General features: G+C 48.3%; 1 protein-coding gene across 7 annotated transcripts in view; it reads left to right on the top strand.

The window, feature by feature from the left end:
* SMAD3 (SMAD family member 3) overlaps positions 1 to 24,126 on the top strand; it is a 70,961-nt gene that overhangs the window by 26,649 nt on the left and 20,186 nt on the right. Inside the window, exon 1 of one of the 7 annotated variants that reach the window (XM_040077103.2) lies at positions 10,518 to 10,622. The exons of 4 other annotated variants lie outside the window; for them this stretch is intronic. The gene's annotated coding sequence lies outside the window, so the exon portion shown is untranslated. Of the gene's footprint in view, positions 1 to 10,517; positions 10,623 to 13,645; positions 13,666 to 18,496; positions 18,525 to 24,126 lie in introns of those variants that run through there. 2 more of the 7 variants (XM_040077104.1, XM_040077102.2) reach the window with 2 other exon arrangements.

Here is a 24,126-nt window from a genome sequence, read left to right on the forward strand (position 1 = left end):
CCATTAAACTTTTCTGCTCTGTCTTCGTGGCTGGTGTTTTGACGGAGTTTTTCTCCTGTTCTTGTTGTGCTGTCTTGGTTTTTGTGTGCATATTTGTGTGGGGAGGTTTTTCAGTGGGGTTTTTTCGCTAGTTTGGAGTTTGGTTACAGATGTTGGTGTGTTTTGGCCCTGCAGTTGAAATACTGTCAAGAAATGTAGCACTTAACAAGCTGGGACATTCTTGAGTTAATGAGCGTGGCCTTTCTCACAGGTGCTGCAGCTCTTTCGGTTTTGGCTTCAGGAGGAGTTTTTAATCAGAGCTTTGAGAGTTCCCTCGTGTCTTGGCAGCCCGAGGGGAGATGTGTGCCAGCTGCCTTCTTCCCAACACGCCGGGAGAGGCAGGGGAAGGGGAGATGAGCTGCGTGCCATCGCTGCAGTTGTACCCCGGTGTGATGAGATGAGGCTCCTTGGACCCACCAGAGGAGCTTCCCCTCCGTTCTTTGTGGTGTTCACCTGCAGCTCCACGCTGGGAACCTCCCTATTTCCTTTGTTCTGGCAAAAACCTCACCTTCCCCGGCACTTCTGCAGGTTACAGAGCTTTTTTTGAGCCATAAGATCCCTCCTGCTTTTGGTGTCAGCTGTCACTTCCAGTGATGTTTTGGTTTCCTCAGAATTGATGGAGGGGTTCCTCACTAATGCTCTTTAAATTACTGAAAGTCTTCCGGCCAAATCCTTCTCGGAGGAAGCTGTGCCTGCAGCCTGGTGTGCTTGGCTGACCAGAAAACCCCAGGGCAGCCCAGGAGGTGCAGAGGTGTTTGTGGCCTGGGCTGGAATTTGCACATGAGTAACGCAGGGTGTGAGAGTGAAGCTGCTCCGGACCCCTGAGGTCGGGGCTGGGTAGTTCGGGGTGACTCAGAGAGGAGGGAAATCCCCACAAGAGAGCCTGGACAGCCTCAGCTTTTGCCAGCCAGGTGCCTTTGAAGGCCTTGTGTGGGGAATCTGCCCAGGTGGGTGGAAAGGATGTTGGGGGGAGTTTTCCCCTTGTTCTGCTCTCACCTTGGCTCTGCAGATCCATGAACTCCGAGGTTTCAGTGGTGCCGCTCCGAGGTTTTCCAAGCCCTGTGGTTTCACTCTGGGTGTGCTTCATTTGTGTTTTCCTGGCTCCTTGGAGGGCAAATTGCGCTGTTTGTCAGCAGAGGGGGAAGGTTTGTTTGGTGAAGTGTGAAGCTGCAACGTGGGCACTTCAGTTTGGTTTTGTGTTTGCTTTCTTGGAGTAGCTCCAGTGGAGCTCTTCTCCTCTGAGTAACCCTGGAGGCCTCCTGCACAGCCTGAGCGCATGGAATTCCCACAAGAGACACTCCAAAGGAATTTTTTTTTTGAAATAGCAGCCAATTAATAAGAGACTGCTGCTGTAAAGACTCACTCCATACTCATTCAAAATGGATTTGATTGTGCCAAACCACATAGAATAGATGGGACAGAGACATGAACATTTGCAAGGGAGGAGTCAGTATTTCATTTTCCCAGTGACCTGTGAGAGACCCAGAAGGGGTGACTGGTCAAGGGCAATCTACAGAATTCACTGCTGGAACAACGTGGGAATGACGTGAAAGCCCTGGACTGTGAGAAGATTTTTTAATGATTTTTATATTTTTTTTAAGTTATAGTAAGCAGCTCTACGCACAGACATGACTGGCCTGATCCAAAGCCTGTGTGCATTTCCCAAACTCCTCCTGAGCTTTGGATCAAGTCCTAAGTCTGCAGAGAGGAACAAGGCAGTTGCTTTTTGGGATTGTGTCTGTCCTGGGCTCTGGCTGATGCAGCAGGGGTGGCTGTACTGTGAGGAGAAGGATGTCAGGATTGCACATGTGATCTAAACACACTTCTCCAGGGTTTTAGGCAGGAGGACTGTAACAACCAGGGGAAAAATTAGAAATGTCTATTTTACAATAGAATATGCGTAAGAAATGTTAATCTTCACTGCCGTAGTTATTATGAAGAATTTCCTGTCTTGTCACTGCGAGATATAGATAGTTTATTATTATTTCTTGTTGCAGTTAATTTCTCGAAGAAGCCACACACATGATAGGGGCACAGCATTGCACACGTGGCACAAGAGAACTGAGAGTTGCACTTCTGTTCTTGTCATCCTCCAGGTCCGTGAGTGTCCCTGTGCCTCAGTTTCCTTGCTTTGGAATGGAGCAAATCATTCCTTGGGGCACTGAGACAAGTGAGTGAAAGTGTATCAGAAATGGACGTGTCTGATGAAATGGGGGCCAGAGAATTGCACCATTACATTTAAGATAAAATTTTATTTTTCAGGTTACTGTGGCCATTAAGTTGTGTAATGGTGTAAGAAGGGAGAATTTAATGCTCTTGAAAACATTGTGTAGAATTTCAGTGTGGTGAGGAACGTTTCTTTTTGGGGACAGAGCAGTGTGCAGAGGCTGCATTGCATGGCACGGCAGGGAGCAAACTGCAGAGAAAGGTGACCTAAAACCCAAACTGCTTCCTGGAGTGGCTCAAGTAGCATTGATCTGGTGGAAAATCCCTGCTAATAATGGGTCAGGATGGGCCAGCAGGAGAGTTAGCAGTTGGAAAAGCCTTGGATACCTTGCAGGTTGCTTGAGGATGATCACTCAGCATTACTTAGAACTTAACTTTTCTTAATTTTTTTAAAAAAGAAATTAATCCAAATTTTTAGGAGAAAAGGAATCAAAACTTGTCTTGCCAAGAGTCACGGGCAGATGAGAAGGAAAAGAGCAGCAATTAAACATGTTTGTTGGTAGGGTATTTTTAAGGCAAAGAATTAAAGCCAGTGAGTGAAATTTGGGAGTCGCGAGTATTTTTTAGATTTTATTGGTGAAGTGTTTGGTCTCTCAGTGACTTCACTCGGACAATTTTGGTCAATTATTTTGTATAACTCTGCCTCATGGGAAGGTGCCCTCCCAGTACAGAGGATCTTTTATCAGTCTGTGTCCCGATTTGCCACTGAATTTTGTGGGAGTTTCCCCAGAGGCACGCGGTGTTTTGGCTGCACCTCTGCTGGTGCACATCTGGCACTTCAGCTGGGTTTTTGTGTGCACAGATGGGCAGGACCACGCTGTGACAGCAGCAGGCAAGGGAGGGGGTGTCAGAAGGAGGGCTCTGCTAAATGTGAGCATTTTCTGCTCCTCCTGGAGCACGTTCTTCCTCGGGCTCACAGTGGCTGTGATGGGGACTCGGAATGGCTCTGGCAGCTGGGTGCTCAGTGCTGAGCCGGTGCAGAAAGCAGGGAGAGTGATCATCCCTTGCCGAGCTCCAGGATCCAGCAGAACCCTTTTCCCTCTCTCAGCAGGTGAGTGAGGGGAGAAGGATCCTCAGGGAACAGGCTCTGCCTCAGCAGCCTGGCAGAGAGCAGTGGAGATCTGCTGGAGCTCTGGGACTCAGTCCCCACTGAAAAGGAGATTCCAGAGTCCCACAGGGCTGGAAGGGACCTCTGGAGATGCTTTAGTCCAACTCCCCTGCTAAGGGAGCGAGGCTGTTCCCTGCAAAGCTGGTTCTGTGTTGCTCTGGCTTCTGGGCAGCTCCAACCTGCTTTAAGAGTTTAACCAAGCTGGGAAATGTCCCCAGAAAAGCTGAGTTTTACTGAGGAGTGTTGTGCCTTAGTGATGTTCTCCAAGGTAACTAAACAGTCTGCCAGTATAACTTTATATCAGTTGTAAATGTTAATTAATTTATCATGGTAAAAGCTATCCTTAGTGATATTGCTGCAGCAACAGGAGGGTTTCTGGCAAAAGAGGGATCACATGAAACACACTTAAATTCAATTTAATGGGGGGAGAGGAGAGTCCCAAAGCTCTGCATGGGATTTCTGCCAGTTTGAAACCCAGCCCTGAGCCCCCCTGCCCACCAGCAAATAACACAGAGCCCAAATGTTCAGTGGAGCTTTGAGTTGGGTCACGGTTAAGAGTGAAAGGCCTTGGTTGCATAAACAGAACCAAAACACAGGGAACAATTGGTGGGAGAAAGAACAAGGAGGAAAAAAAAAAAAAAAAGTCTTCCTAAATCATTTTAATCAGTAACACCCCACATGAGGCAGAGCTTGTTCTTTGGGAATGTGGTCCCACAAGGAGTGGTGAGTACATGCAGCCCACAATTTTGACAAGGTCAAACCATCCATTTTTCACAAGGCTTGTTCTCTGTTTGTTGTTTGAGGGGGCTTGGGTTTGGTTTTTTGGCAAAGCAAGTTGCTTTTACTTTGTGACTTTTGGGCATCGTGACTGGAAATGTGCATTTTTTTCATCAATGGAGAACATACACTTTGATATTTTTGGTATTGTGCCACCAATAAGGGCCATTTAATTAAGAGTTGGACTCAGTGGTCCTTGTGGGTTCCTTCCAGCTTGGAATATTCTGTAACTGCTGCCTGCTGAGCCATTAGCACCAGTTAAACTCATGGTGACACTGACCTTCATTTATCACCCTTCATACCCAGTCATCGAGATTTCATTGTTTGTAATCTATCACGAAATGCCATTTAAAAAGCATTTTGTGCTGTAAAGGAAACAAAGCAAGCCCGGCAGTGGTTATTTAGACGTGTGCTCTGTTTCTGTATCCTGCATGGAAGCTTTTCCTCTGAAGGAATGTTTAATGTCACATGGAGGAATAAAGAGAAGCGTGAAGGGAAGCGGGGAGTGGACTGGCAGCGCAGTGAGCGGGATCCTTGCACAGCCTCTCAGTGCCCTCCTTCCCAACGTGCAGCTCTCGAGGTAGCTCAGATTTATCCTCTCCAAAACTCCTTGCCCAGAAGCTGCAGCCCCAGCGCTGAGGTTTGTCCTTTCTGGGCCGTTTTATCGCCGCTTTCAGAAGAGCCCATTGTGCCTCTCGCCTTCCTGTCTCTGCTCCTTTGTGCCTTTTTCCTGTTCCAGATGTTGTACCAAGGGCTCCTCTGGAACTCGCTGCTCCCTCGGGGTTTAGTTGCTTTTTTGGGCACAAATTGTGACAAGTGGCACAGGAAAGCTGAGCCTCCCTCTCAGCCTGGGCCTCCCCTGGTTCCCCACAAAGTCCCTCAACTTCTGCTCTGTACTGAAAAACCTGATTATTCTCCCAACATTATCATTAGCAGCTTCCTGAGACGTATTTCACTCTTTGTGAGTGGAGATTTCCAGGGCCCGTTGCCTTTCGTGCTGTTGGCAGAAGCCACACCAGGGATTCCATGGGAATTTTTTCCAGTGTGGCAGTGAACGTTCTGTTTTATGGACCCTGGTTGGTGCTGGGTTCTGGAAGGTGGATCCTCGACGGCCATACTGCTAAAATAAACACAGTGCTGAAGGAAGTGGGCTTGTGGTTAATTAGCAGCACAGAGAATGAATATGGATCAGTGTTCAGATGTTTGAATTGGAAGTTCTTTATGTAACTTTACAGCCTTGGATGCGCTAGCATTTTTTTTCAAATCCCAAAGAACCATCCAAAAAAAAAAAAAAAAAAGTATTTTAAAAGCTCTTTTGAAGACAGCTTTCTGTATTAAACTGATTGAACTGAGGGCTGGTGATGTCATTTCCCACAAACTTGCTGCAAAACTCTCCTATAAAAGCCAAATGTTAGGAAAACCACAGCAAAATGAGAGCAGCAAAGCCGTGTGCCCAAGGAATAATAATGCCATCAGAGATGGAGTAACTGCACTCTTGCACCAGCACTGGAAAGAGCCCAGGTGGCTTTTCCCTGAGGAGGTGTTTGAAACCCTCCTTGAAGCCTCTTTGTGCAGTGCTGACACTTCCCAGCGCGGGTGTCTGGAGGATTCCTGTGATCCTGACAGGAGAAAACAGCCTCGTTGTAAAACAGCCTTTTAAAACAAAATGTTCCACGGAGAGCAAGCTGGCAGCACCATTGTGTGCTTGCTTTGAAACGTCTGCTGATTTAAAGGGAGGCACTTCTCATCTGCTGAGTTTTGGGCTGCTTTGGTGTATTTTTGTGGCTTCCCTTGGTGGGGTTTTTTGAAGGTTCTCAGCAGTGCAGGGGCTCGATGTGATGAGCAGGAACACCAGCCAGCAATGCCATTCCGGAGCTTTGTGCACGTGGGAAGTCCTGGGATTTTTACAGTTCAATGTCTTAAAGGAATCTCTGTGTGAAAGTAATCAAGTTTGGAAAATATATGTCACTAGATTTGTCCATGCGTGTTGTAAACATTCTGTGTGAAGTATAAGTCAGAGAGGTTTAATGTTGTGACAAAGCAGAGCAAAATAATCTTAGAAAAGAAATGGAATGAATCCTTCTGTGTACCAGGGTCCACTCTATTCCCTCCCCAATACATCCACCAGATTTTAGCGTGCTGTGATGGGATGTGCCTGGTGCATTTTCTGCTGTGCTGAATTTTGGGCAGGGTACTCTGGGATTTCAGTGGTGAAGTACAAACCCAGCTGGGCTTGGGCAGTTTGGGGCAGGATTGCTTCAGGAGGTGAACAATCAAATGAACTGTGTTGAAACAAGAGAGTAAATGCCCTCCTGGGGGTTTGGGCAGTGCCCAGAGGTTCCCACAGAGCTCAAAAAGTCTCTTTTCCCCTTACCATGGGCCTTGTGCAATGATTTCCACCAGCAGAGCAGAAATCTCTGGATCCTCCACGGAGGAAACATCAGGAACCTTTTGGATAAGGAAAAAAACAGGAGGCTGCTGGCTGGGAAATCCTTTCTAGAGCAAAGCAGGCTGGTGTGGTGCTAAATCTGTGTCACTGGGTCCTTCGCACAGGCTGGTGCAAATTCCTCCTTTGTTTTTAGGGAAAAGACATTTGGAGTTACCTTTTTTCATCCCGTGAAAACTTTGGCTTTGAGTTTTTTCATCTGCTCCAAGAAAGAAAATGAAATGTTGACTTTAAGCACCTCAGTTAAATACTCCCAAGTTGTGAAAGTGCACATTTAATAGGGGAAAGTTCTGGTTTTAATGCAGTAGTTTGCATTTATAGGAAAGATAAACCCAGTCTGAAGTAACATTTCACTGAGCCTTTTTTGGTAGAATTTGATCAGTGGTTTTAAGTTCCAGGAACACTTCAAAGCAGGCACTTCTCATTGGCCATTTGCAAAATCACCTTCTGAGACTGAGGCTCTGGAAATGCATTTATTCATAGAATACGTCTTGCATTAGTCCTCAGTTGGCCAACAAAATTATCTAAGGCATGTCTGAGGCAGCTACTAAAAAGAAACTTAAAAGACATTACTGTTCTAGTGAAGATGATGCAATACACTCGAGCTATTATCAGTCTCCAAGTAAAATTAAATACATTCAAATGAACTTGTTCTGAAAGGATTTGATGAGCTTTCAAGAAGAGTTGCTTTGAGTGGAGGCCCACCCTTCTTAATTTATCGTTCCTGAGAGCTGAGGTGAAGGGAGGGTGCCTGTAGCCACCCCCGAGCTGAGCCCAGGTTTGCATGGGATGAAAAGGAAGCGACACGTGATATTCCACGTTGGTTTTCCTCCTCTCGCAGGCCAGGCCTACACCAGTGGAATCTTTGCAGCACGAAGCAAAAATGCTAAATAAGTCGGCTTTTATTCAGGTAGGCTTAGAGCAGAGCGGGGCGAATGTTCCCTTTAAATCAGAATTCATAGCTGTTGCCTTGAGGTACCTCAGACAGCACTGCCTGCTGGGGCTGAAATAAAATGTTATTTTTATTTGTTAAATCGCTTCATTACCTAAGAGAACAGCAGCGTTTTAAGGTTTCAAAGTCTCTTTCATCCTAACTGAGCACGGCAAAGCTCTGCCTGAGTCCAGGAATTCTGCAGGGCCCTGTGAGGCCAGGCTTAGGTGGAGCAGTTAAATTAACGGAGCTGATGCACAACGTGCAGCGCACATCCCACGTTCCAGGGCTTCTGGAAGGCCAGGGTGGGTGAGGAGGGCCCGTTCCCTGGGCACAGCAGCAGGTGCCCGCACATGCCACGTTCCAGGGCTTCTGGAAGGCCAGGGTGGGTGAGGAGGGCCCGTTCCCTAGGCACAGCAGCAGATGGGGCGCACATCCCACGTTCCAGGGCTTCTGGAAGGCCAGGGTGGGTGAGGAGGGCCCGTTCCCTAGGCACAGCAGCAGGTGGGTGCACATCCCACGTTCCAGGGCTTCTGGAAGGCCAGGGTGGGTGAGGAGGGCCCGTTCCCTGGGCACAGCAGCAGGTGCCCGCACATCCCACGTTCCAGGGCTTCTGGAAGGCCAGGGTGGGTGAGGAGGGGCCGTTCCCTGGGCACAGCAGCAGGTGCCCGCACATCCCACGTTCCAGGGCTTCTGGAAGGCCAGGGTGGGTAAGGAGGGCCCGTTCCCTGGGCACAGCAGCAGGTGCCCGCACATCCCACGTTCCAGGGCTTCTGGAAGGCCAGGGTGGGTGAGGAGGGGCCGTTCCCTGGGCACAGCAGCAGATGGGGCTGGCAGGGCTGGGCAGCAGGTGGAATAGAATACCAGTGTGACCAATGGCACCAGTGCATTCCCAGCTCCTGGCTCCGCAGCCCTCTGGGGAATGTCTCAAGTCTGGCAGAAAACAATTAAGAAGCCATTAGCAGGAAATGCTTTTGCCAAGGCAGCACCTGACACAGCCGCTGGATGCACCTTCGCTTGTGAGTCAGGAATGCAGCAGCCTTGGTCAGGGAAGGATTCCCTCCCTGGGCACCCTGGCCCTGCTCCAGCCCTTAGAGTTTTTATTTTATTTTATTTTATTTTATTTTATTTTATTTTATTTTATTTTATTTTATTTTATTTTATTCTATTTTATTCTATTCTATTCTTATTTTTTCTTATTTTTTCTTATTTTTTCTATTTTTTCTTATTTATTATTTATTCTTATTTATTCTTATTTATTCTTATTTTTATTTTATCTTATTTTATTCTAATTTGGTTTTCGTCTTATTTTTCATCCTGTTTTTAATTTTATTTCATTTATTTTTATTTTATCCTTAACATCAAGTGCTCAAAAAAGCCACAATGCCACCTCTTTTTGCGTGGTTTCCATATCAGTGCCTCTTGTAGCCATCCACGTTCCTTTTTTTTATTGATGAGTAGTAGCTGGCTGAGCAGCCAGAGCTTTTATAGCAGTGAAATCCTTCTGTGTGGGAGTGTGTGGCCCTTGTGGAAGTTTCAAAGGCAGAGACAATCTTATCTTCATAAAAAATACGAGTAAATAATGAAAAGCAGATTTTAAAAGAATCCCAGAAGAGTCATGATAATTTATCAAGGGTGATCAACAGAGGGAAGCAGAAAGGATTGGTGCTCTTTGCTTTACTCATATACGCATTTCCCCACAGCCTTCCCTTCCTCATGCCACTCTGATTTTCAGAAAAATGTCTATTTTTGGTTCTTAGCATGTATTTTTGCCTCTCTTCTTTCCCTGCCTGTAAAAAAAAATCCGTGTATTTCCCAGGATTTGCTCACCTGGACTTTAGCACCCATGCTTTGAAAGTGAAATCTGATTAATTGCCGCAGGAGGAATGAGATGGGGATGTTTTTAATTTCTTTTCCCCACGAAGCCGCTTCACACCCCGGTACACAGCAGCTGCTCCCGGGACAACTGCTCCTTCCTGTTTGTCCGTCTCATTTACCTGCTCATCCTGCTGGGAATGGAAATTCCTGGGTCAGGCCCTTTCTCCCCTCTGCTGCTCGTGTATCAGCCCTGATACTTGGTCGGGCTTTAGCGGGGATTAGTGGGTGCTGCCATAAAACAATCGGCATCCTCAGGAGGCGGCCGTGCGTGCGAAGGGCCGGAATGGACCTCGCTGAATTCGTTCCGTGCGCAAATGAGCGCACGCCGGTTCAGCTGGAGAGAGAGCTCTCCTGCGAGGAAACAAACCTTTCAGGTTTGGGGAGGCTGCTTTTTGTTTGTGGACACCCTCTTCCACCTGAGAACTCTCCGTAGCTCCGGGCGCAGGGGAGGTTCTGATTAAACTGTCTGAATGCTGCTGGCTTCTACCCGAGGCGCGTTCAGGGCTTTTCGTTTTGGGAACTGTTATGCATAAGTGCGTTAATGATTTCAAGTTTTGATGTCTGTTTTTGTGGTGTTGGAGCTCCTGGAGTGTTTCCAGCGTCCTTGCACACTTGCACGGGAGGGACCTGCCGCTTGTATTTACAGAAAAGCATTGAGAGCAATGGGGACAATTTTGGTAAGGATAAAGCATTTTAAAAGCACCTGAAGATTTTGAGAACTTGGGTTTAATTACCAACTCCAGCTAAGCTTTATGTGCTAGAACAAGAAATTCATCTCACTTTGCTCTGTTGGAGAACTGTGTCCCCAGAGCCTCACTTTTTTTCAATCTGGTGTGGCTTTTACCATTCTCTCATTTATGCTAAACAGAATATTTTCCCCTTCAAGCCCAACTATTGCAAATGGGAGCAAGGAATGCAGAATATGAGGTATTCCAGTTACCGGGGGCAGTCGTGTTTTATCTTTGATTGGTGCTGAGAGAAAGGAGATACCAGCAGCCCTTCCCTGGCAGGGAGGAGGAGGAGAAGTATTTTCAGAATTACAACCCCGTGGTGAATCAGCACATCCCCAGGCTGGGTTTCCTGCTGTGGGCAGGACGTGGTGCAGGGACGGGACCACAAAGTGCCCCATCCTCACCTCTCCCAATCCCTGAGACAAGCCAGCCACGCTCCCACCAGGGCTTCCCACCACTGTTCCCAAACAGAGCGGGATTTCTGGGGTGAGGAGTGTGGGGCTGTGGGATGGAGGCTGCAGGAGCAGCACAGGGCTGTGGGATGGAGGCTGCAGGAGCAGCACAGGGCTCAGGGATGGAGGCTGCAGGAGCAGCACAGGGCTCAGGGATGGAGGCTGCAGGAGCAGCACAGGGCTGTGGGATGGAGGCTGCAGGAGCAGCGCAGGGCTGTGGGATGGAGGCTGCAGGAGCAGCTCAGGGCTGTGGGATGGAGGCTGCAGGAGCAGCACAGGGCTGTGGGATGGAGGCTGCAGGAGCAGCTCTGGGCTGTGGGATGGAGGCTGCAGGAGCAGCACAGGGCTGTGGGATGGAGGCTGCAGGAGCAGCACAGGGCTGTGGGATGGAGGCTGCAGGAGCAGCGCAGGGCTGTGGGATGGAGGCTGCAGGAGCAGCGCAGGGCTGTGGGATGGAGGCTGCAGGAGCAGCGCAGGGCTGTGGGATGGAGGCTGCAGGAGCAGCTCAGGGCTGTGGGATGGAGGCTGCAGGAGCAGTGCAGGGCTGTGGGATGGAGGCTGCAGGAGCAGCGCAGGGCTGTGGGATGGAGGCTGCAGGAGCAGCGCAGGGCTGTGGGATGGAGGCTGCAGGAGCAGCTCAGGGCTGTGGGATGGAGGCTGCAGGAGCAGCTCAGGGCTGTGGGATGGAGGCTGCAGGAGCAGCACAGGGATGGAGGCTGCAGGAGCAGCTCAGGGCTCTGGGATGGAGGCTGCAGGAGCAGCACAGGGCTGTGGGATGGAGGCTGCAGGAGCAGCTCAGGGCTGTGGGATGGAGGCTGCAGGAGCAGCACAGGGCTGTGGGATGGAGGCTGCAGGAGCAGCTCTGGGCTGTGGGATGGAGGCTGCAGGAGCAGCACAGGGCTGTGGGATGGAGGCTGCAGGAGCAGCACAGGGCTGTGGGATGGAGGCTGCAGGAGCAGCGCAGGGCTGTGGGATGGAGGCTGCAGGAGCAGCGCAGGGCTGTGGGATGGAGGCTGCAGGAGCAGCGCAGGGCTGTGGGATGGAGGCTGCAGGAGCAGCTCAGGGCTGTGGGATGGAGGCTGCAGGAGCAGCACAGGGATGGAGGCTGCAGGAGCAGCTCAGGGCTCTGGGATGGAGGCTGCAGGAGCAGCACAGGGCTGTGGGATGGAGGCTGCAGGAGCAGCTCTGGGATGGAGGCTGCAGGAGCAGCACAGGGATGGAGGCTGCAGGAGCAGCTCAGGGCTGTGGGATGGAGGCTGCAGTTGGTCACAAACCACTGTCCTACTTTTTGGTATGGGTGGCCTGATTTGCACAATGGTGCCAGTTCACATCGGGCTGTTTACAGAGCGCAGGCAGGATGTGCGCCGGGCTGTCTCACTGCATTATCTGCTCCTGGTATATTTTTAGGCTCTTGCTTCCATGACAAAATATTCAGTGACAGTATATTTGCCCACAAGCCTTTGAAGGTCTGTTTTTGCCTCATGGAAGAGCTCCCATTGTTTGGGATTCAGCCAGCCTTTAAGCAGCAGTGCTGTGTGTTTTATGTGTCATCTCCGTGATGTTTCTAGAAACAAACTTGGGGTTGCTTTCAGTAAAGCCACGGATCTGCCTCAGAGAGGTTCAGTTTGTGGCAGGCTGGCTGCTGATGGGTCCTTGGTGCCAAACAAGTTGTGGGGAATGTTGTGAAGGCAGTGGGGAGGGAGCGCGGCGCGGTAATTACAATAAACAGAGCGGCCTGTGGATGTGGAGGAGCTGCTCTCCCCCCCCTGCCTCACAAGGGAGCCCAGATCCATGCAGGGGATCCTGACCTTCCCGGAGATCCTCAGGTCAGGCAGCAGAGCAGGAGCGCAGATTGTTGTTGCAAGTGCTGGAGCTGAAATGTGAGAAAGTCGTGCTCTAAGGAGCAGGATGGAGACTTCTGCTGTAAGTCCTGGGCTAAAACTGTGGAACTTTCCACCAGCACCGAGAGCTAATTCCCAAGCTCAGCATATTCAAAGCCTGAATTCAAAACTCATCTTTTCCACGAGTATTTTTTTTTTTTTCCCTCACAAGCTCACAATGGATAAAAATAAAATCTTAAGAACTAATCCAGTTAAGCTTTTTCTTGCCGGCTGAGAAGAGAGGGTGACAGGAGGAACAATGAGCACTTTGTTTCTCTTTTGCAATATCTGTTCAGTGGTCAGATACAACAGAGGTGAAGGGGTCACATAAGCACAGATCATTTGGGGCTGGATGTGCTGCATTTCCAGGTCTGGGTGGGACATTGTGGGTGGGGTAGAACCGGCACAAAGCCGTGTGGGCATGGCGACTTAAAAGACTGAAGAGGACAAATCCTCTTTTTCAGGCTCATCTATAAATCAATTACCATTTGTTCCTTATTAATAATTCAGCTGCCAAGAACGTGCTTATTGCTTTAGAAGAAGGGGGAAAAAATACAGGCTGTCCCTGTACTGAGGAGCTGGCAGGCTCAAAGATGCAAGGCAGTACTCCTGGGAATATCCAGGGAAAACTGTAACCACGGGCTGTATTAATTACTTCAATAATTTTGCACTATCTGCTCCCTGCAAACCTTTTTGTCTGCTTTCACTCGTGTTGATCCTGGTTGGTGTTTTCAGCTTAATCAGCCTTCCCAAGGAAACGAGATGGTGAAGGATCATCCTCCCGTCTCTTCAGGGCTGGGAGGAATTTCTACACCGCTGTAGCGCTGAAAGCTGCCAAAAGCAGGGAGAGGGGCCCAGGTGGGAGGGAAGGAGAAGCCAGAGGGAGCATGTGGGGGATGTCCCATCTGGACATGGAGTTCGGGAGGAGCTGCTGTTGGTGTGAGCTCTCAAGTGCGTCATAAAAGAGGGCTGGAGTGCCTTGAGGACAAGGTTTTGAACTTAATACCTCCAAGAAGATAGGGACAGTGTGAGAGAGGAGGGTGATTGATGGGTCACAGTGATAATTTTAGCAACTGTGTTTTCTGATGGGTTGGAGGAACAAGATATTTATCTGATGTGCCAGAGAGGAGGAAGAGATTAGCTGGGATGACATAAGGACAGGCAAGTTGTTTGGATTGCTGAAAGGAAAAAGAACAGGTAGGTCTTCACTTGGAAAGTGAGGGTTTGGACTAGTAGCCTTAGGGAGGGTGACCAGGGGTAGTCTGGACCAATGGTTCTGGATGGTATTTCTAGAGTAAGGTTTGATGCAGCTAGTCTGTGCCAGGATGGGGCTGAACCTGAGGTTTCTGGCTTCAGGTGCAGGCAGTGGCTCTGCCATTCCCCCACCGCTGCTGGGACAGCACAGAGAGGCACAATTACAGGTGAGGTGCAGAATCAGAGAATAGCAGAAAGGTTTGGGTGGGAAGGGACCTTAAATCCACCCCATTCCACCCCCTTCCACTGTCCCAGACTCCTCCAAGCCCTGTCCAGCCTGGCCTTGGACACTTCCAGGGATCCAGGGGCAGCCCCAGCTTCTCTGGGCACTCTGTGCCAGCAGCTCCCCACCCTCACAGGCAGGAATTCCTTCCTTAAGCTGAATCCGGATCTCCCCTCTGCCAGTTTAACCCATTAAGGCACGGCACAGAGCTTGAGCTCAGGGATGTTGGGAGACAGAGCATGGAGCTGCCAGTGCTCCCCGCTAAGGGGAGAGCCCCTGGCCCAGCCCTTGGCATGGCTTTGAGTGCTGCTTTGGGATCAGCTGGCACGCTGGACACTGCAGTGTCCTTCCCCTGGCAGCAGCTAGGAGTGATGGCAGCAAGTTCATCTGGGAGAAGGATGTTGTCTGCAGACTTGGAGGTTTGGGAATGGGATAAGGGAAGTGAGAGGGGTTGGACTTGCCGGTGTTTAATGTCTCATTGAGAGGGGGAGTTGGATCCTGTTACAGACAGAGCAGACGGTGCAGACTCTTGGTAAATAGGCTGAGTGCTGTGAGTGGGAGGGTGCTTGGTCATTGCCTCTGTGTATTTTAGAGCAATCACATTTGTTTCACGGAGTTGTGTTTTCGAGGATGGAGTGGGTGTGTGGACCAAAGGCTTAGTCACAAGGGGAGGGGAAAGAAAACTGTCTTAACTTGTGAAGTCAAATATTTGTGACTTATCCCATTGTTTCCCTATCTTTGTGTAGTTTCTGTCTGTGCTTACATGCTGTGGGAGTGAGCAGTGCTGCTCCATCTGTGTTTGCCCATTACTCCTGTCTGTAGCATCCAGGTATTCCCAGAGGAGTCCTGCTCCTCTGCACCCTTGGTCAGTGCTGTGTCCCTCCCTCTCCTGCCCTGGACAGCCCAGGCAGTATTTAGGGTAGGTGTAGGTAGTGAGACATCTCCCATCAACAGAACCTGGAGGGTGCTCGAAACCCTGTGCATGATTCAATGGACAGCCCTCTGTTCTCTGAGTCACTGCTGACCCAGGCACCCTGCAAGTGCATTTTGCTGCTCCAGAGGAGACAGAAAAAGGCCATAATTGAGCGTTACCCCTCTGTGCCTCATGCTGTTGGTTTAGAGGAGCTGGGTGGTGTTCCTGGGTCTCCTGTCTGCAGTTCATCTGCACGGTGATTACGGCTGGCTCAGAACTCCCCCGGAGCTTTGATTTGGAGCGAGCGGCGGTGGTCTCGTGGGGACATCAAAGTGCTGGGATGTTGGTGTTGGCTGTCACGCAGGTTTTTGGTGTCCCTCTCATCCTGGCCTGCACCACAGAGGTGGACAGATCTATTTGTGCACTTGCAGAATGCCGAAAAAACTGAAGGATTTGAGAGAACTGGGGATTGTTTTGTGCTCTCTGGATTCCCATTCAGGGCACAGCAGAGAGGGTGTTGGGCTGCTGCTTCAGAACAGGAGGGATCTCTCCTGTGGCACTTCCAGGCTTTATCTGGCATCATTGCCCAGGAAGGTGTGGGGCCTGTGTGGGAGCAGAGAGGAGCATTCCCAAAGAGCATTCCCTGCCCCTCTGGAGAGTGCCAGAAGCACACACCCAGCCCAGCCCACCTCCCGTGCGCCTGGCACCAGCCAAGAGGGGCCAGAAAGGAAATTAGGAGGAAAAACATCCCTTGTTTCTGGAATTCTGCTGGCCATTTCCCATCATTTGCCTGGCTGTGTCCCCCTGCAGCAGAGGGGTGCTTGTCCCCCCGTGTCACCTTGGCCTTCCAGTGGTTGGCAGAGGACGATGTGAGCTTGGCACGAAAATCAAAAGCAGCTTTAAAATGTGCTCTGGCTTTTTCAAGTACAAACTAATATTTACCTGTGAGTCTGCTTCCCTCCTCGTTCCCTCTCCTTGGCAAGCTCGAGATCTGGTTTAAGCTCAGTGTTTAAGCATTTATGCAGTTGAGCTTCCCAGGACGTGAATATCAAATATTGAGTTTGGAGGGAGGGAAGGGGAGCTGACAACAGGAAAAGCACCTGAAATGGCTCTCTGTTCCTTAAATGTGAGCTTGGATGCAGTTGGTATTTTCAGCTGTTCGTAATGGACACCTCATGGAAAACTTTTGAAAAACATCTCATTTGGGAACAGTTCTGTGCCCTGTGGTGGTTGAAAGGTGACCTGTTTTCATGCTGGGGTTTTTTCTGGACTGTTCTTTAATCACTTCTTGCGTCAAGCTTTTATTACTGCTGACATTTACATGAAAATGAGATGTTTGTTTATGTTGATTTCAGCCACTTGCTTTTTCCTGCTGCATTTTCTGTCACCCCAGCTGGATTTCCAGGGAGCAGTGGCAATGATCAAACCCTCGCAGGAAGGGCCCCGTGTGCACGCACACGCTGGAGATCCTGTTTGGGTGATAAGAGTGACTTAGCGTGATCCTGGTGCTTTGCAGGGCTCTTATTCATGGAGCTGCTCTCCCACACATCCTGCATTAGTCAGAGCTCAGCTTTGGAATTAGACATCCTCGTTCCAGGAGCACCAGGGCAGGGAAGGGTGGAGGAGAGAGGGAAACGGTGCATCCAGACAGCAGCACCGTGGAAAAATCACATTTTTGTCCAGCAGAGAATTCTTTGTGTCTTGCAGCATGGGGAAGATAAGATACTCTTTCCCCTTCTTTTCTCAAAGTTTTTTCAGTTTTTTTAAACATAATCTGTAATTTAGGGAGACAGAATTTGGCTTCCATGAATAAGATAATTACCTTGGCTGGAGGGGGTGGCTGAGGGAGTGACTTCTGCTTCGAGTGGCAGCCTGAAAACAGCCCCTGCTCTGGAGAGTCGCAGGAAGAAAGGAAGCTTTCAGGTAGGCCCCATACACAGCTTCCTTTTTGCTGCTCACAGTTTGAGGTGGGGGAAGAAAATATCTCAGCTGAAGCTTTTTCCACCTCTCTGGTCCAAAGAACTCTTTTTTCTTCTTGTGCAGAACCAGCCCCCAAATCAGAGCAATAACCCCAAAAGCAGCAACACCTCCTGTGTGCCCTCAGCCTCCTCAGAGGTGTTGTAAAAGCTGATTATGAGACAGAGCAGTTTACAAAGTGCTTCCTCCAAACACACCCGGGCTCTGATTTCACTGGTAATTACAGTCAGAAGAGACTGTAAAATGTAAATGTAAAATGCGAACCCGTGTGAGCTTTTAATGAGCCGTTCCATCTGAAAGCCGCAGCGCTCCCCGAAGACATCCCACTCTTCTGGGTCGGCTTTTGGAGCTGGATCTCTCCTGCATCGCTGGTGACTCACAGCAGAGCAGCTCAGAGCTGTAAAATGAACGGAGCCTTCCTCCGGTTCCCTTTGCACCTCAGCACACACCTTGTGTTAACTCCTGGTGGAAACTCCGGGCTTTGTTTGGGTCGCTCTGTGTCATCGGGATTTGGGGGGAAACGCGGTGGGAATCTGCTCTGGGGTGAAGCACATGGGAAATGATTCACCCACAACTGATTCACCGCGAGCTGGAGCTGGGAGGGCTCGTTCGGAGCAGAGAGGTGATAAATAATTCTTTGGGAAAAGGGGAGAGGCTGATAAGGAGCCCAGAAAGTTTCCTGTAAGCAAAGTGGATTTTATTTAAAGGAGACCAGATCCCCTCACCCAGCACGTGTGGGATGGATCCCAAAGGACATCCCTGGGGAGGAGCTGGGAGGAAGTTTGTGGGTCCGGGTCCCCTTGTTTGTGGTGTGCTGTTAATTGCTACTGGTTGTGCAAATAATTACAGATCTGAGTGGCTGCTAATCCAGCTTGAAATGCAATAGAGCGCAGAGCCAGTGGCATTAGGGGAAGATTTAAAAGGCCTCTGTAATTCCAGCAGAGCGTTCATCTCTGCCTCAAGTTGCTTTTGAAAATGGGAGATGGGCACTCTGGAAAATTTCACCCTGGATCTCATTATCCGTGCGGGGGAGGTCCAAACACAGATGGGCAAACCTGGAAATAGCTGCTTTTCAAATTACAGGAAAAGCAGCAACATTTTCACTATATAATGAAGAAAACAACAGCAACGGACCTCGAGTAGCCTCAAACTATTCCAAACAAGATAATTGGAGGCTGGAGCACAATGTATTTTTAGCTATATCTGCTATAAAGTAAACATGTTCTTTGTCCAGGACCACCAGAAATGTTTCCATAAGAAATGTTGGCTTAGTCCCAACTTGATAGAATGCACAAACATTTGTCTGAGGAGCCAGTTCTGACTCTGGTATTTATATGAAGGTTCTGTTGAAGGCACTGGGAATTGTATATATTGTGGAGGGGAGGCCAAGGTCTTAAAACTGTCATTTTTCCACACTCCCTCTGATAATCCCTTTTGCTTTTGTTAGCACACACATTTTTGGGGCAGCAGTTCTTGGTGTGAGGCTTCCATCCAGGCACTGCGCAGCACATGAATTTCTTTTTCCTTTCTTTCCTGGGTTCTCTTGCTCTGGTTTATCTGGATTATATCAACAGCTGATGCTGATTTGCAGAACTCTCTTGATTTCAGTGCAAATAGGAGCGTTTTTTTTTTTTCCCCTACAGCATCAAGAAGATGCACATAGAAACCAGATATTAAATGTAAATCAGTGTAAGTACCATGGAGGCTGACAGAATAACTGAGTTTTACAGCAGCTTTTTTTTTTTTTTTTGCGTTTTTCTTCTCTTTGATTGCCATGTGCTCCAGTAATTCAGTCTTCCTTGAAATGCTTTCTTTTGGATGCACTCTGGGTTATGGAAGATTATCTGAATTTCCTTGATATTTTCACCCATCCCTCTTCTCCTCATGAACGTGCCCTGCCCATCCGAGCACACCAGGGTGCCTGGAATCTCCTGGGAAGAGGGGCAGTTGCTGCTTTGCTTGGCTCAAAGTGTGTTGGGTTTTGGGTTTCAGCTTTGGAGTTACATACGGGATTCTGGGAAGAAATGACGGGCTCTGATAAATGACTTTTCAAAAAGGCACGTTGAGAATCCTCTCCTGTGTCCACTCCCTGCACCCTTAAGGCTCAAGCACAAATAAATTTCAATGAGTCTGACCCAGATTTGGGCCAATAAACTTTGCTGAAATAAATAAAAGGACCAGCACTGCTTAGAAAAACTGGGTTTCACATTTCGAGGTACCAGGGATGCAATACCTTCAGAAACACAGCCTCAAATTCCACTTCTACCCCTTATTTATTTCCTGTGGAGAAAAGGCAGAAATATTGGAATGTATATTAGGAAGTTTGGAAGTGGGTTTATGATTAAGCATTAATTAAGCATTCTTTTCCTTTCTGGGGTAGGAGGGTGTGTGCTTGGGTCTCTGGGGTATCTAATTCGCTTGCTGTGCCCCTGGCTGTCAGGAAAAGGAGGAGCTGAAAGAAATGGAGGAGCATAAAATTACCAAATGGCTAAAAATAGAGGAGAGGGAGCTGGGTTTGGTAGCCACCAACCAATATCCTGTAGCTGGGGCAGAAACGGAAGGGGTGTAAATAACAGAGATCAGTTAAAGAATACAGGAGGAAAAAAGAGTTGATGATATGTGAGCAAAAGAGATCTCTCCATTGCTTTAAAGAAATCTAAATTAAACTGAGAGTGGAAGGGGGGACAAGCTCTGTGGATCCAGGAGCAGCAACAATGGGCAGAGAGTTTATGGTAAACCAATAAAATGTACTTATGTCTGAATGTGAAATTAGACTCTGAAAAATACGGTCTCAAGGCACCTGCTAAAGAGCTTACTGGAATCTTAATAAATGACTCATGCTGTCATAATCTGATCCTGACATCAACTCCCAGGGCTGGAGTTCTTCAGCTCTGCAGAGGGGGAAGGGGAGGCTGCGAAGACTGGGATGGAAATAGGCAGGTAAAAAACCATTTACACAAGAGATAGCGCTAATTTTGCTATTGTCAGCTCCCTTGCAAACCCAGAACAAGCGAGACTTGAGCAGAGGGATTTCTCTTTACCTTTAAAATCTTTACCTGATGCTGTGGGTTGTTTGGTGAAGGATGTGTGGTTTCCTCCAGATCCAAAAGAGGATTTTAGTGGGAAGAAAAAAACCAGATGAGAGAGTTACCAGCACAAAATGGGAGTGTGGTTATTGGTAGTATTGAGGCAGAGATTCATTCTTCTCTCCTGGCCTTGGCTCTGCCACAAACTTTTCGTTAGCTTCGGGAAAATCCTTTAACTCCATTCATTTCAAAGTTGTAAAAACTTTCCCTCTCCATAGAGATACGTTGAAAATTACACATCTTTTAATTCTTTTAACCTCCTATACATTTTAAACAGGAGTGTTAATTATTAGTTTCCTCTCTGGCAGCACATTGCAAACCTCAGCCTGACACAGGGAACTTCTGTTTCCAGACCCTGAGTGACAGCAGTGTTAAAAGTGTCCCAGAAATGGGAAAATCCAGCGATGCTGAGCAAATTGAGGGGAAAGAGATGGCAAAGGATCACTTCTGGAGTTACAAATGTGCTGCCGGGGTCATTTTTTTATTCCCTCTTGTTGATTTGGCCACTGTTGAGGGAAAGTTGAGATTTTATCCAACTGCTCAGTGAAGCCCTGTGGATATTACAGAGCTCTGCACACAAAAGCCAGATTCTGCTACAAGAACAAACGCTGATTTTCCTGCTGTAGCCCAGATGCAGAGCCAGTAAGGAATTACCATGTTTTGTGTTTAGGAGGAAATCACAGCCTGTGGCCACAGTTCTTGGTGAATTTTAGAGCAACTGGCAACTTATTAGTCATGGGTTTAAAAAACAGCTCCCGGTTTTTAAAATGAATAATTTCAATTCTTGATGGTTTTTCTTTTTTCCTTCTCCCTTTTTGCACGTGTTGGTGTTACTGGATACTTGAGTTTTTCAGGTATTTCGTTGTCTTGCAAGATTAATATAGGATATAAAACTGATGGGGACGGGAAGGGATTGGATCTCCAATGGAGTAAATCTGAATTTTTCCAAGCCGGGCAAAAATATTTGATTGCTTAGATGGCTTTCCTTAATTTGCACTCCTGGTTTTTGCACCCCTGATTTCAGCTTTTGAAGCAGGAGAATAGGTGCAAGGAAGAGTTTCATTATCCGTCTAAAGATAGCTGCAAAACGCTCAAAGAGGAACAAATAAAACAACCAAAAGCTTTCAGAACGTGGGGTGGGTTTTTTGTCTTTCGCAATCCAGGATCTTACAAATTAAATACAGTTTAAAAAAGGCAACCACGAAACAAACCCAACAGAAAAACCCCAACAACAACAAACCCCAAACAAGCAGAAAAAAACCAAACCAATCAGGCCTGGGAATCAAATTCAGGTTGTGCAATGTTCTCCTGTTTAATTCAGACAGATTGTTTAAAAATAAACCTTCAATGTTTCTATCATGTTTTCCCCTCCCATCTCTGGTTTTGCTGTTAAAGCCTCACCGTTGCCCTTTGCTCTTTGAGCAGCGTTTGGCCTTGGAGAAGCAGCTTTCTGTGGTACTTTTCCCTAGGAAGTGGCTTTTAAGGATGGATCCATCCTAAAGGTGCTCAGCCTGAGGGGTTTTTGGTTCTCAAGGACTCCCTGCAGTGTAGGAATATTCGGATGACAAAGCATAAATCATGCTGTTTTTTTAGAGAACGATCCAGTGCTAAATTTTGGCCAAAAACTATTGGTAATTTCAAAAGAAATCCCGTTAAATAGTGTGGGATATTCAGTGTATCAAGGCAGTTGTAAGGGAGAGCTGCTCAGCCCAGGCTGCTTCGAGGAAAGGTGAAAGGGAGGAACAATTCAGCAGCCCAGGGGAAATTCGGGGTTAGATTGTGCTCGTTTTAATGGGGTCTGGATGTGCTGAGCTCTCGGATGGTTTGGGATCAGCCTGTGCTTCAGAACAGCACCAGGAGAGGGAAGAAGTGGTGTTTATTATGGGATGGCTCTGCACGTGGGACACATGCTGGGGTCACCCCTGGGCAGAGCAGTGTTGGCTCCTCTCATCTCCTGTCCCACCTCAGCCACACCAGGAGTTGGTTCTTTGGGAGAAAACATTCCTTGAGGGCTGAGGAGAATGCTCCTGGAGGGTTGGGGCAGGACAGCAGGGGGAAGTGGAGCTGCTCTGGTCCTCAGCCACCTTCCCAAGGATGTGCAGACGATGCTGTTTTGTCCTAAATCCCTCAACGGGGAGCCTGAGGAGAGATTTCCCAACCAGAAAAAAAATCCAGTGAACCCCCAGGGCTTTGGGAAAATATCATTCCTTTTACCTTATCTCTCATGGAGGGGAGAGGGGGAGGATGCTGGATTCGAAAATAAACCAGATGGCTCTGTAAAAAGTCACTTTAGATAAAAGTGCAGAGAATTCCATCTCGTTCTGAGCCTGGGGTGATGGCAGGAAGAGCCCTTTCCCCTCCAGCTGATTGGGAAGTTTGTTGTTGGGGAGCGTAGGGAGAGCCCCATCCTTGGAAATAACCCCAAGTCAAACACATTTTGTGTTAGTGCCCCTCCTCAGCTGCTCTTCCCAAATCCACGATGTCCATGTGCTGCTGGAGGCTGAGCAGGAAAAACACTCCCCACTGCTGTGTCTCCTGTGGGATACTTGGAATATTCTCTCTGAGCCTTCTTTTGTCTCTTTTTCCCTCACTTGGCGGCAAGATACGTTGCCAAGCAGGCAAAGATGAAGGGAATTGAGAAGCACTCCTGCTTTATCCCTTGTCTCATCTCTTTTTCTGCTAAATTCAGCAGATATTTTCATATGTTATTTTTCAAAAGTTTGTCCGACCTGATTAGCTTTGAGGTCACATCACTCCAGTCTTGGCTCCAATGAAATCAACAGCAAAATTCCCACCTTCCCCAGCAGCTCAGGTCCAGCCACTGGCACTCTCCTTGGGAATATTCCCCAATTTTAGCTGGAATCTGTTGTGTTTTGCCTTCCCTGTTGTTGCAGCAGTGTTTGCAAAGGTGCGTGTGGTTCCAAGCTCTGCCAGAGGAACTTCTGGGAAAACTCTCTTAGGGCAGCCAAGATGAGCCCAACCTCTTTGGAATAATTGTTTGTGTGTTTTGCTTTGGGTTTGCTTTGTTTTTTCTAACTCGGCTGCCAACACAAAGAACCAGGGGAAATAATTCCGAGTGAAATTTCAATTTTCTTTATTTTTCTCTCTCCTTGACAAATTAAAAAAGGAGAAATATTTCATTTCACCAAAGCCCTGAAGTGTTTCATTTGGGTCATTAGGAAAAGCGAGGGAAATGAAGGGTTAGACTTCAAAGGAAGTCCCTGGGGGCAGCTCCCATTCATCCAGGATGGAGCAGACCCTGCTCCAGCTTCTTCCTCTGCTGGGGAGGAGTTGAAAACTCTTGTCCTGCTTCCCCAAAAAAGGAAGGTTTGCTAGGAAGAGGCTGCTCTGGAGTGAGGATGGGATTGGGTGAAAAAGGAGCTGGAGGAGACACAGGGTCGATATAAAAATAAAAAGAAACAGTGCTGTAAAAACTCTTTTATTTGCTTTCAAGCTGCAACTTGGCAAATGAAACTGGAAGTCTTGGTTGTTTGTAAGGTACCTGCACTTTATATAGACACAGCAGATAAAGTTACATAAAAGGTATCTATTATAAATTTGTCTATCGGTGTTTGAAAAGTCCGGGTTTATGAACAGACATTTTAAGATGTAAAACCTTTCCAAGCACAGCAGAGATGGCTGAGAGCTGTGCAAACCCCGCTTGTTTAGGACACGTGTCGGTGTTTGGGGAGTACCACTGAAGTGTCGTGTTCTGACTGGCTGTAGCTTCTGTCTCTGCCTCCTAATCAACCATAAATTAGTAAAGAAAAAAATTAAAAATCCAGATATCCAAAAGTAAATCCAGAGCAGAGCTGTTGTATGAAACAAATATTATTTATGCCTAAAGGGACTCCGGGAGAGCTGGAGAGGCACTTGGGACAAGGAATGGAGGGACAGGACACAGGGAATGGCTTCAGATAAAGAGAGGATGGGGTTAGATGGGATATTGGGGAGGAATTGTTCCCTGTGAGTGGGCAGGGGCTGGGCTGGAATTCCCAGAGCGGCTGTGGCTGCCCCTGGATCCCTGGCAGTGTCCAAGGCCAGGTTGGACACTGGGGCTTGCAGCAGCGGGAGGTGTCCCTGCCCATGGCAGGGGTGGCACTGATGACCTTTAAGATCCGTTCCAACCCAACCCAGGTTGGGATTCCATGATTTTGGAGGTAAATCCTCACCCTGGAGACGGGCACCAGCGCCGGGGTTGGTGA

The sequence above is a fragment of the Hirundo rustica genome, chromosome 13 (assembly GCF_015227805.2).
Source record: "Hirundo rustica isolate bHirRus1 chromosome 13, bHirRus1.pri.v3, whole genome shotgun sequence".
NCBI classification, from domain to species: Eukaryota; Metazoa; Chordata; class Aves; order Passeriformes; family Hirundinidae; genus Hirundo; species Hirundo rustica.